A 12,578-nucleotide genomic window follows, 5' to 3' on the forward strand; every position below is an offset into this window, starting at 1 on the left:
TAGTTGGCAGGATTCCAACATTAGCCTTAACGCTACAATTGGCATAGTTGCCAATTGTAAAGCTCTTTTACCTGCTCATAGTCTTGCCAACTTATTTTTATTTGTTAACTCTGGTCTTTCATGTCTTTGCTAAATGATAGAGTTCTTATTAATTTACTCTTATCCTGTATGTTTCTTATTTTTTTATTTTGAAATCTTTCAAGTGCTTTTTACAGTTACATAAATCATAGCTGGCCATGCCTACTGGAGCACTACCATCAGGGACTGGTGACAGATGGAGAGATGCAATAGACTCTCATTATTTATAGATTTAGTACTTGTGAATTCTTCAACTTTTGCAAAAGTGGCCTCTCAGTTAAAATTTATTTCCTGTTTAAATTGCTCATTCTTTCAGTAAAATTCCTCAACTAACCTCTCATTCTCTTTCTTCCTATCTGTCTTTTAAGATAACACCTCTGACACAGAAGTCACAGTTGTGTGCCTGAGGGTGTTTTTCGAGATTGTTGGAGTTAGCTTGGCCCAACACATACGAGGCCAGGCTGGTTGAACCTGCAGAGCTTTCTACTGAGCCTGTGTGAATGTCTGAAAACAGCCTCTGGAACCTTCTAAGGCCACCATTTTCTGAACCTGCGGAGACATGCAGATTGCTTCCTCCTGTGCAGATCCTTGCTCCACACCTAACCACTTCCCCATGAATATACCATGGGCAACACAGATCTGAGATACAAATCTCCCATCTTCTCACTTGGCTGCCTTTTGAATAAACCTTTTTTTCTCTACTGCAGAAGCTGGTGCATTGGTAATTGGCTTCCATTGTTTGTTTGTTCTGAACAAACTCCATTTGGTTTGCTAACACTTACAAAAATTTATTTGTAACTCCTCAATCGATACTCTTAGGGGTTTCATGATCACTCACAGACATGCCCAGTGTAGCAAAAATTTGAGTAGCCCAACATATACATTTCCAGCTAAGGTCAAACAAGACAACTTTCTGGCTTCTTGTTTCAGCTCTCATATTATAAACTTTTCTGTCCTTTCTGCAGTCTATTTTGTGCCATGTTTTCTGTATTTTTGTGCTCTCTTTGTTGTTGATTTTACTGTTTAAAATGTAACTCAAGTACAGTTCTTAAGTGTTATCTAGTGTTCCTAAGAGCAAGAAGATTGCAATGTGCTTTATGAAGAAAATGAATGTGTAAGATAAGCTTTCTTCAGGAATGAGTTGCAGTGCTGTTGGTCATGAGGTCAAACTTAGTGTATCAACAATATATATTAAATAAGACATCTTTAAACAGAAACACACATAAACAAGCTTATGTACAAAATTGACAAAAATGTTCTAACCAGAGTCTCATAGCAGCCTGTCTATCTCCCCTAGGAGCAATGGTGGCTCAGAATTCACTATATCACTGTTCACAGTGAATTTGTGAAACATAACTACTGTGAAAAAAGTGAAAAGACCATATCTACATATTAACTCAGTGATGCCTTTTCTAGTTTGAAAATCTTGGAGTAGAAGCTATAATCTTGGGTAGACTTACCATTTCAAATTAAAGTTGGATCAGCTAATTTTGATTGTCATCCTAAGATTCAAGATAAACACACTAATTTTTTAAAATTTTTAATTATATTTGTTCATTTTCATGGGCCATTAAAAAAAAGAAAACATTTTTCAAGTTTTAATGTTAAAATAAAACTGATTTGTTCTTATTTGTACATAACTCAAAATCATCTTCATTATCTTTAAAACTGAGTCTCTTATTTTTTGTTTGTTTGTTTGTTTATCACTTGTAATGACAGCAATATCTGAACTCCTAACCCCAAATAATCTGTTGTTTATCTGCTTCAATGAGGGATTCAGACTTCCTTGCATGATAAAACTAATTGAACCCTTATAACATTTCTTTTTCTTAAAAAATTCTTAACTCTTCATTTTCAGTGTTGTAGAATAAAATTTTGACTGCTACTTTCAGAATACAACATTATTAACTGAATCCAATCCTTCAAAAATATGAGTGCATTTCACTAGCATAATTCATCTTCAATAATCAAGTGATAGTTTCAGTTAAAATAAAATAAGCATAACTGAATATTTCAAATTATTATGCCAAGCCCTGATTTTTTTTTTTCTCATAAAGAATAATAGCTTCAGCAAAATTAACTACAGGTTACAACATGGATAATAATGATTTAGATGGTCATTTGGATTTTTTTTATATTTAACATTAAATATTTATGTACTTGAATACATTGAAATCAGAGAATCCCTCTCTCTCTCTCTCTCTCTCTCTCTCTCTCTCTCTCTCTCTCTTTTAACATTACATGCAAATGACTCTTACTAACTGTAGGCTTTTGAGAGCTAACCCCTCAGGTCCATCATCAATAATTAAGATTGACCCTGCCTTGCCTCTCATATTTCTATTTGAGTTGCAAAAATGATTTTTCTCCCATTAAAAAAAAAAAAAAATCTTCCCAGTTGCTGAAGCAGAACAATTACTTTATTTCCACTTCAGTGGAATTTCTTTTTTGGAGCTTGAAACACCTGCGATGCATACATTATGCAATGAACATACCAATCATTTAGAATGAAAGTTTGAATATAAATGTCAGAAATTACTGAAACCTGCTTCATAATGTGCTTATGTATCACTTTCATTGTTTTACTGTTTTATTGCTGCACAAGAAGGCAGATATATAGATATATAGTAAGTGTATACATGCACATGTATGTAATTAACAGAGAGTAACAACTAATAGTTAACATACATAAACAACCTTAGTTATTTACTTATGTTATCACCACTGGACCACAGTTCTACAGAAATGCTGCAAAAGTTTTTAATATTTGCATTTCTGCTACATTCCATTTGCCTTGAGTATCATCATTTATTCACCAACATTCTTCAGACTGCCTCTTCAAATTGCCTTACATTGTAAGGGCATTCATATACATTTCATCAGCTTCAACCAAAATAAAAAGCTGGGACTATAAAGGAGAAGTAAAATATGGAGAAAGTAAAATCTGACCCACAGCCGTAAGCTTGTTAATTGTTTGTTCCATTTCAATTTTGATCTTGAGGTGTTGGGCAACCTATCCCTCCCACCCAGCTTTTTAAAATTGGTATTTATACTCGTATATACCGTGGTGTTTCTCGTCTTCTTTATCTTCTCATTTTTTGAAGTCAAACACTTGAAAAGGTATATATCACTATCTCCATTCTAAACAATCTATTTCAGTGTGAATTATGTTCTCATCATTCTGAAGAAAGCACTGCCACAATTATTAGCAAACATATGAAGGTGTATGTGCGTGTGTGTGTGTGTGTGTGTGTGTATATATATATATATATATCATTAAATATCTTTAGAATTTGTTGTTTTCTATGTTTTGCTACTTTCCTGGTTTATGTTATCACTTCTTGCCCAGACTACTGCAGTGCCCTACTAACTAGTTTCCCTAAATTCTTCTATGCTTCCTTTCTTCAAATTAAATTCCCATATTCTCATAGGTAGTTCATGTTATAAAATGGGATGTCAAAGACATCGGGCAGTTAATTAAATATGTAAAGTTGAGCATTATCAGAAATCTATGCTACAAAGATAAATGGCAGCAGCGAAGCATCTGGGTTGAAAAAAGACTCTCAGTTTAAGGGAGCTGAGCTGATGTTAGGAGCCTGCGACTGGTAAATGGTAATAGCAATAAAAAAGAGAGGTACATAGGTAATAAATTTTCAGTGCTGTGCTTGATGGGTAATAGGATATGATGGTGAGTGGGAGACCAAGCAGTCGGAGGAAGTGGAAAAAGCAGCTGTCCTTTACTAAAATACTAGATTTTATTTTCTGATTTGATTTAATGCATTGTTCTTTAGATATGTCTAAGAAAGTTAACAGTAGTTCTATCCATGGGGGATGAATTCCAAGACCCCCACAGTGGATGCCTAAAACCATGGATAGAGCCCAATCCTATATATACTGTTTTCCTATACATATATACCTATGATAAAGTTTAATTTATAAATTAGGAACAGTAAATGATTAACAGCCATTGATGTGAGCAGGACTGAAGCCATGTCAGGATGTAAACCACTCGGGCTGCAGGGGGGATTTTAGAAAGGACAGTTTTTTGTTTTTTGTTTTATTCTCTCCACTTTTTCTTCCCATCCCATGATTTTCTTATCTTGCTTTCTGAATTTTGATTTCTTATAAATTACCCAGCTCCATGTATATTCTTATAAGCAACAGAAACAGACTAATACAGTCACCCATTAGCCATTATATGTGTGTGTATATGTGTGTATGCATATGAACACACATTTGAAGGTATATATACACACACATATATGCTATGGGTTAAATGTGTCCCCCAAAGTCTATGTATTGGAAACTCAATCTTCACTGTAAAAGTGTTAAGAAGGTAAGAAATCCTATTATGGTAACTAAATGGTAAGGCCTTTAAGAGGTGATTAGATTGTTAGGACTGTACCCTTATGACTGGATTAATTCATTTGTAAAGTAATGGGTGTGGTTCTGATGGCTTTATAAGAAGAATGAGAGAACAGGTTAGTCCTCTCTCTTGCTTAAGCCATTTGCCAGGTAATACCCTGCATTGCTGTAAAGAGTCACCTACCACCAACAAGACTCTAACCAGATGTGTTATCTGGACTTTTGACTTCCTAGCCTGCAAAACTGTAAGAAAGAAATTCTATTTCTTTATATATTACCCAGTTTCAGGTATTCTGTTATAAGCAAAAGATACAAACTAATTCAGAAAATTGGTACTGAGAAGTGGGATTGTAAAGCTATACAACTATGCCAGTTGCTGAGTAAGGCATATCATAACTAAAGCCAAAAAGATTCATTATTTTAGTTATACTATGTTTCCATTTATATTGTCAGAGCTAGGGCTCAGACCCTGCAAACTCATTGTACAGACTGCGTCCCCAGACCCCTTACATGCCAGGCTGGGTCCCCAGACCCCTCACATGCAGGTCCATGCTAGGTAATTGGGAAAGATCCCAGGAGCTGTTGGCAGATGACATAAGCTCAGTCCTCAGGAGCAGCAGCAGCAGCAGCAGTAGTTTATGGGTCCAGTAGCTTACAAGTCTGGCAGTTGCAGTGGCCTCATGGAGGGTCCCAGGGGCACTAACAGCAGGAGCAACAGCCTCCAGAAGCAGTAATGGCCTCCCCATGGCCCTCCTCCGGGGGTATTCTGGGGATGGGTGGCCCCATGGATCAGAGTCACTCATCCTTTACACTTAAGTCCATAACCCAGGACACCTGGGTGCACATGAGCAATTACACTAGACAATAACCAAGGAACAACTGGGTGCACATGCATATTTACATCAAATGCTTGGCAAGATTCTGAACATATGAGGGGTCCTGATCATTTTCCTATGTTTTCCCAAGAGTCCACCCCTTCAGGGTCCCTCACTGTACAGTCTGCACGTTCAGAATCTTCTGTGATGTTCGCTTAGTGAGGATAACTGACCCTTGCATTCACATATTGCACATTCCATCCCACAGTCCCAACAGTCTTTAGCTTGTTCCAGCACCAACTCAAAAGTCCAAAGTCTCATCTGAGACTAAAGGCAAAACTCCTTTCAACTGTGTACCTGTAAAAATCGAAAACAAATTTATCTACTTCCAGACATTGGGTACACATTCCCATTACAAAAGGGAGGGAATAGACAAGGAAGAAAATGAGGCCTCAAATCTAAAACCCAAACAGAGCAAACATTAAGCACACTGGGGCATCTGGATCCCCAAAGCATTGGGCAGCCTTGTTCCTACAGCTCCGCCAAGTGTAGTCCATTGAGCTGCCCTGGTGCCTGAGGCTTTTCCAGGCTGGTGCTGCATACTGCCAGCAGCCTCACAGTTCTGGGCTCCTGAAGGTAGTCCCACTGTCCTGGCTCCTAAACATTTCCTCAGTGGGGGTTCTCTGTGGGGGCTCTGACCCCACTTTTCTGCTCCACAATGCTCTGTAGATGACCTCTGCAGCGGCTCCACCCCTGCAGCAAGTCTCTGCCTGAGTCCCTCGACTTTTTCATACATCTTCCGAAATCCAGGTGGAGGCTGCCAAGCCTCCACTGCTCTCACATTCTGCTGGCCTGCAAACTTTACACAACGTCAACACCATCAAGGTTTCTGGCTTGTGCTCTCCAGAGCTCCTGCAGGAACCACACTTGGGGCTGCCTGAGCAGGGTTGTTCCTGCCAGAGTGGCTGGGATGCGGGGAGCAGTTTCCCGAGGGCAGCAGTGCCCGGGGTCTGTCCTCCGGAGAAACTCAGTTCTCCTAGGCCTTAGGGTCTATGATGGGAGGGGCACTCCTCCAAACTTCTGATATGCTCTTAGGGGTTTTTCTCATTGTCTTAGCTATTAGCATCTAGCAGCCCCATCCTCAGCTCCTGAATCACTTGAATCAGCTCAGCTTATACAGGCTACTTACTCAGTCTCAGGCAGTTCTGCAGCATTTGCTCACACAGTTCAAACAGCTGCATTCACTCTTTTCATCAAGGAGTAGCTACCCTGCCCCTATGCATATCTGCAGCTATTTTATTACTGCTGCCACAGAGACAGGTGCATGGTAATGGAGAATAACTTTTCCACTTCTTCACCAGGTGAAAACATACTCGAAATTCTGCAGGGGCACCTGTCCTCAGGTCATCTGCCCATCTGCATGCAACACTAATTTCTCGTTCTTTTCTCACTCTTTTCTTGGGTTTATATGGCACCCAGCAAGCCATTGGGTTTAAGTGGCACCCTCCAAGCCATTTGCCTTCAGACAAACGTGACATGAATTTACTACATCTTCCCCAGAGCACATTACACCATCCACCTTTTTGGGTTTAAGTGGCATCCTGTGAGCCATTTGCCTTCAGACAGATTCAATGTGTATTTACTACATTGTCTCCAGAGCACATTACACCATCAACTCCTAGGTCCCATAGCTGCAGCAGCCAGGGGCTCTCCCTGTTTCTGCTGCTTTGTTTCCCCAAGCCAACCAATTTGACCTGGGTATATGGGACATAGGTAGTGAACTGGGTCACCTGTGGGCTGCCTACCAGTCTGCCCGGTCTCATAGGTTGCTTGTGCTTCACTTTCTGATGAGCAGGTCATGCCAGGAGATGCATATTCTCCTTCAGCTCACTATCGTGTTCATCATACATCTTTGGTGTCAGAAGCAAGGATAATCCGTTGCTGTACTTCAGCCTTCAGGACATGTACTCGCACTTCCAACCTGTCTGCTTTCTGCTGCAAGTCTCGAAACTGTGCTGCTTCAGGGGGTCTCTGATCCATGTTGGCTCACAGTACAATGAGCAACAGCCAGACCCCAGTCAATAGAAAAACAGCCACCAGGCACCACATATGCAAGGGTAATCACATTTCCTCCCCCTCCCAAGGGGCTTTCTGCTTCTTTACCTGCTTGGCATCCTACCCAGGATGCCAATTGCTGAGCTCTTTTACCTCTCCAGAATCCTGCTGACTACACCAATTGCCAAGCTACACAACTACACCAGTTGTCGAGTAAGGCAAATCATAGCTAATGCCAAAATATTTCATTATTTTAGTTATACTAAGTTTCCATTTATGTTGTCAGAGCCAGGGCTCAGGCCCTTCAAACCCATTGTATAGTCTGGATCCCCAGACCCCTCACACGCAGGTCCATGCTAGGTAATTGGGAAAGATCCCAGGAACTGTTGGCAGATGACACAAGCTCAGTCCTCAGCAGCAGCAGCAGCAGCTTACAGGTCCAGTAGCTTACAGGACTGGTGGTGGTGGTGGGCTCGCACGTGGTCCCAGGGGCACTAAGAGCAGGAGCAACAGCCTCCAGAAGCGGTAGTGGCCCCCCCATGGCCCTATTTGGGGGCATCCCAGGGATGGGGGTCCCGTGGAGCAGAGCCACTCATCCTTTATACTTAAGTTCATAACCCAGGACACCTGGATGCACTTGCACAATTACATTAGACAATAACCAAGGAACACCTGGGTGCACTTGCATATTTACATCAAATGCCCAGCAAGATTCTGAACATCTGAGGGGCCTTGATCATTTCCTTATGTTTTCCTAACAGGGATGTTGCTTATAGTAAATACCTGAAAATGTGGAAGTGGCTTTGGAACTGGGTATTGGGCAGAGGCTGAAAGAATTTGGAGGAGCAGACTAGGAAAAGCCTAGATGCTGCTGAGTTTGGAAGACAAGAAGGCCAATGAAATTTCAGAACCTCTTAGAGACTAGTTAAAATTTCTAAGCAACAAAGTGTTCAGGCAACTGTGTGGGTACTTGCAACAGCCTATGCTGAATTATGGCTGAATTATGGCAGAAAATTCATGAGGTAAAGGAAGAATTTATAATGAAAAGAGAAGCAGAGGTTACTAACTTGGAAAACTCTCAGCCTTTTCACATAAAGAGTGAGAAAGCCTTTCTGAGAGAGGAAACCAAAGGAGTAGCCCAGTGGCTATTTGTTAAGGAGATTAGTATAGAAGGAAGGGATTATGAAGAGAACAGGCAAAAAAAAAAAAAAAAGCTGAAGGCAGTTTGGAGATATTAGAGGCTGCCTTTCTCATCACAGGCTCAGAGGCCTAGGGAGACGGAATGGTTTGGGGAAACAGGCCCAATGTGCCCTGTACAGGCTCACTGCCCAGGGCCACTTCAGGATGCTGCTCCCTACACCCTGACTGCTCCAGCTGCTCCAACTTTGACTAAATTGGCCCCAGGCCTGTCTGGACCCACATCTTTGGAAGACACAAGCCTGAAGCATTTGTGGTGTTCACGTGGTGTTAAGTTTGTGGGCTTGCAGAATGTCAGAGCTTTGGAGGTTTGAGAGCCTCCACCCAATTTCAAAGATATATGGAAAAGCCTGGGGCTCAGGAAGAGATCTGCCTCAGGGATAGAATCAGCACACAGAGCCTTCACTATAGCAATGCCATGAGGAAACGTGAGGTCAAAGTTGCAACAGAGAGTCCCCACCAGAGCCAGGTCTAGTGGAGCCGTGAAAGCGGGATCGCCATGGAGACCCCATATCTGTAGAGCTCCCAGCATGCAAGTCTGTGAGAGCTGAAGCATGGCTGAAGACCAGGAAAGCCACAGGAGCGGGACTGCCTGAGGACTTGGAGGCCTAATATCTGCAACAATGTGCAGTGAATGCCAAACACGGAGTCAAAGTGAATTGTTCAGCTTTCAGATTTAATGCCTGCCTTGTTGGGTTTCGGACTTTCTTAGGGCTTTTTACCCCTTTCATTTGGTCCATTTCTCCATTTTAGAGTGAGAATTTCTTATGCCTTTTCCTCATTGCTTATTGGAAGCAGATAACTTGTTCTGATTTCCCAGATGGGAATTCAGGGATGAAATGAATGTGTTTACCTGTGAGAAGGACATGAACTTTGGGGACAAGGGGCAGAATGCTATGTGGTGTATGTGTCCCTCAAAGTCTATGTAATGAGAATTTAATACCTACTGTAACATCTATAAATGAATCATTTATTATTAGAATGAGACAGAGTTTACCATACAGTTTATTACTGTTTTTTAGCTTATCTTTATAGATGCAGGTATTGAAATACCTTGTTCCCATAAGTAAGTGAGTGTGGATAAGTGTGATATTATAGCAATGTTACTAAATTCTTTGAATTCTTTTCTAATTTCTCCTAATTCTCAACAAATATTCTTTAGAAATGACCTATCAGCTGGGAACTCAAGTAGGTAACTCCTTCAGTTTTGTTGTTGGGTTTCAAATTTATTTATTTTTATCTTATCATTAACATTCTTTATTTTCTCAAAACCAATAAAAATATTTTGATTGGTCTCTGGTGATGGCTTGGGTGCTAGTTAATTTCTGGGACAATTACCCCTATAAATTTAGGGCTGGGTGTGAAGTATTTTATTTTGAAAATTTGAGAAAAATTAGGGCCTGAGGCTCTATCGAAGATTCTTAGGAAATATTTAACATAAAAGATGAAATTCTTTAAATTAGAAATGAATTATCTTAAACTATCTGTGTTTACCTATACGTAATAAATGCTTTCATGTACTTTAATGGGCACCCAAAGCCCAGGTGGTGGACCATGGATCTGAGGAACAGTGACACTGTACCTAGGCAAACAGCTTCAAAGAAAAGGTCTTGTCTGTCCATTCCAGATTTCCATTTTCAGGGTCCTTCCTAAATAGAAATTCTAGAGACTCAGTGGGGGGAAAGAAATAAGAGTCTTTAAAAGCAGCTGATATATAATAATTTTTAAATCTGATCTAAAATTTGTTAGGGCTGTTCTTTATGAAGGATGGCTATTCTCTGGGGGCTTAGTCTCTTTTGTGTACAGAACAGTTTCTTATTTTAATTTCCTACATAATTCAAAACATGATGAATTGATTTCATTAGCACATTAAATCTGCATAGCACTTACATTGCCCATTTCTCTTAACACAAACTAAAGTAAAAAAATATCCTCTGTTGTTGTTTGAGATTTCATTTGGGTAGATTGGGTTCTGACTGATTGCCTGTTCCTCATTACCTCATCACAAGCTGCATTGATTAAGATTAAAGTAGCTACACTTACATCTTTGCAACATCTTATTTAAAGCGTATTTCAAACTTTTATTCATTTTAGAAATTGTGCATTATACGTATTTGGAAATAGTTTCCAAAAATTCTTTCAGCCTATCATGTATTCACAAGCTCTTGATTTTTACCTTGCTCAACCTTTCATCTAGGGTGATTTTTAAACATCAGCTATGATTTTTATCTTCAAGTGATAGAGCTGATGAAAACAAAGATCTGTGGTCCATCCTCTAAAGAAAGTGGAAGTTTCCCTGTCCCATGACCTACCCAGCACCCAAAGGCAGTTTAGGTCTCCATTTAAATGTGTATCTATTAACAGTAGCAGGTAGTAATAGAAATACCAAAAGTCTAAGACCTCCCCTAAAAATGGATCTCAAAGTGTGCTTCACTGGTTTGACATACTAGATTTCAATGCTTTGCATATACATTGTGTTTTAATTATTTTGAGTGTATAGATATATAGTGGTTGTGATTTTCATTGTTGTCATTGAAAATAAAAGGAAAAACTTTAAGCAATCATATTATATTTATCTTAAAATTATGATATATTTATTTTAAAAATTCAGGCAATCATATCACATCATAAAACACCTATGGCAGTGCCAATATGAATAACTGAATTTTCTCTTTTTTATGTGTATTGTGGAATAATTAACAATAAGTAGAGGCTCTTGCACTCTGGGCTAAGAGCCTTACCTACAATATACCACTTAATCATCATAACTCCATGAGTCACACCTTTTTACTGGCATTTGGCAAAAGTGTAAACTGAGACTTAGAAGATACAGATGACTCTAAGTTCTGCGTTCAAAACACTTAACTACCTCTTTGGGAAGGAGACCTAGCTTATTCTCTTTAGACTCCCTAGAATTGAAAACGAAGATAAGTGGAAAGACAGAGAGGTAAAATGGCAGAAGTAATTAGAATAAACATGCTCATATCTTTTTCTTGCCACTTTTTTTTTTTTTTTTGGATGGGCACAGTAATTTCTTGCTCATTTTCTAACTTGGTTCCTAGTAGCAAGGCATTAGAAATCTAGCAAATAGTCCCTTTACCATGAATTCAATGTTGTTATCATTCGGCACAATGTTACCCTTTTGAATGTTTAGATCATCCCTGATTAAAGGGAGAAACAAAAATGAATTATCTTGGAAAACAAAAGTAATAACAGAGAATGAATGATTGTATCTATTCCTTAAGAATCTTCCCCACCCCCTAAAGATTTATGATTCCCAGCAGTGATAATTCTTTTAGATAATTTTTTTGAAGGTCAGTCATCAAATTAATCCAGTTGGCTGGGCTAGGATTTGGGGCAGCTTCTCATATTCAAGAAGTCATGATCTTACCTGGGTGGGATGAATTTGATGGTGCAATAGAATCATGATGATGCCAAGGTTGGAAATCTATATGCATGTGAGAGAAGCTCTAGTCACAGCAAAGAGTTTTTTTTATGTTTGTTTGTTTGTTTGTTTTTAATTTTACAAGATTTTTAACATAGGTATTGTGTCTGATAATGAAAAACACTAACAGAGATAGACACTGTAGAAATTCATTAACACTGAAAACACAATCAGAAAAGCATATGCCAGAACCCCTTCTTCACCAAAGCACTCATCTTCATTTAGTTCTAGAACCATGGCAGTAAATAACCCAATCAGCATTTGCTGAGTGTCATGTAAGATAAATGTATAAGTGAAGCCTCTGCCCTCTTAAATGTATAGTCCAAGGTAGAGACTCCTTTTACAAAGATAATCTTTTTACGCACAGCTATTTTGTTGTCCTTCAAAATTTTTTAAAACGAAATTCTCTGTATAATAACATTGTAAGGTAAATAAGGGTTCTAGTAAAAAGATATTCAGCATTTCTTTTCCAAAGCACCTTGCTCTTAATTTCTTAGCCTATTCCAGAGATGCTAGATAACAAAATGTTAACAGCTGTATCATTATGAGTTTCTGGTGCCAAAGATTAAGTCACATGTAAATTTAATTCAGTAACATATACACAGTAGGGACTGCTGGTGTCCAGA

The sequence above is a fragment of the Cynocephalus volans genome, chromosome 1 (assembly GCF_027409185.1).
Source record: "Cynocephalus volans isolate mCynVol1 chromosome 1, mCynVol1.pri, whole genome shotgun sequence".
NCBI lineage: Eukaryota > Metazoa > Chordata > Mammalia > Dermoptera > Cynocephalidae > Cynocephalus > Cynocephalus volans.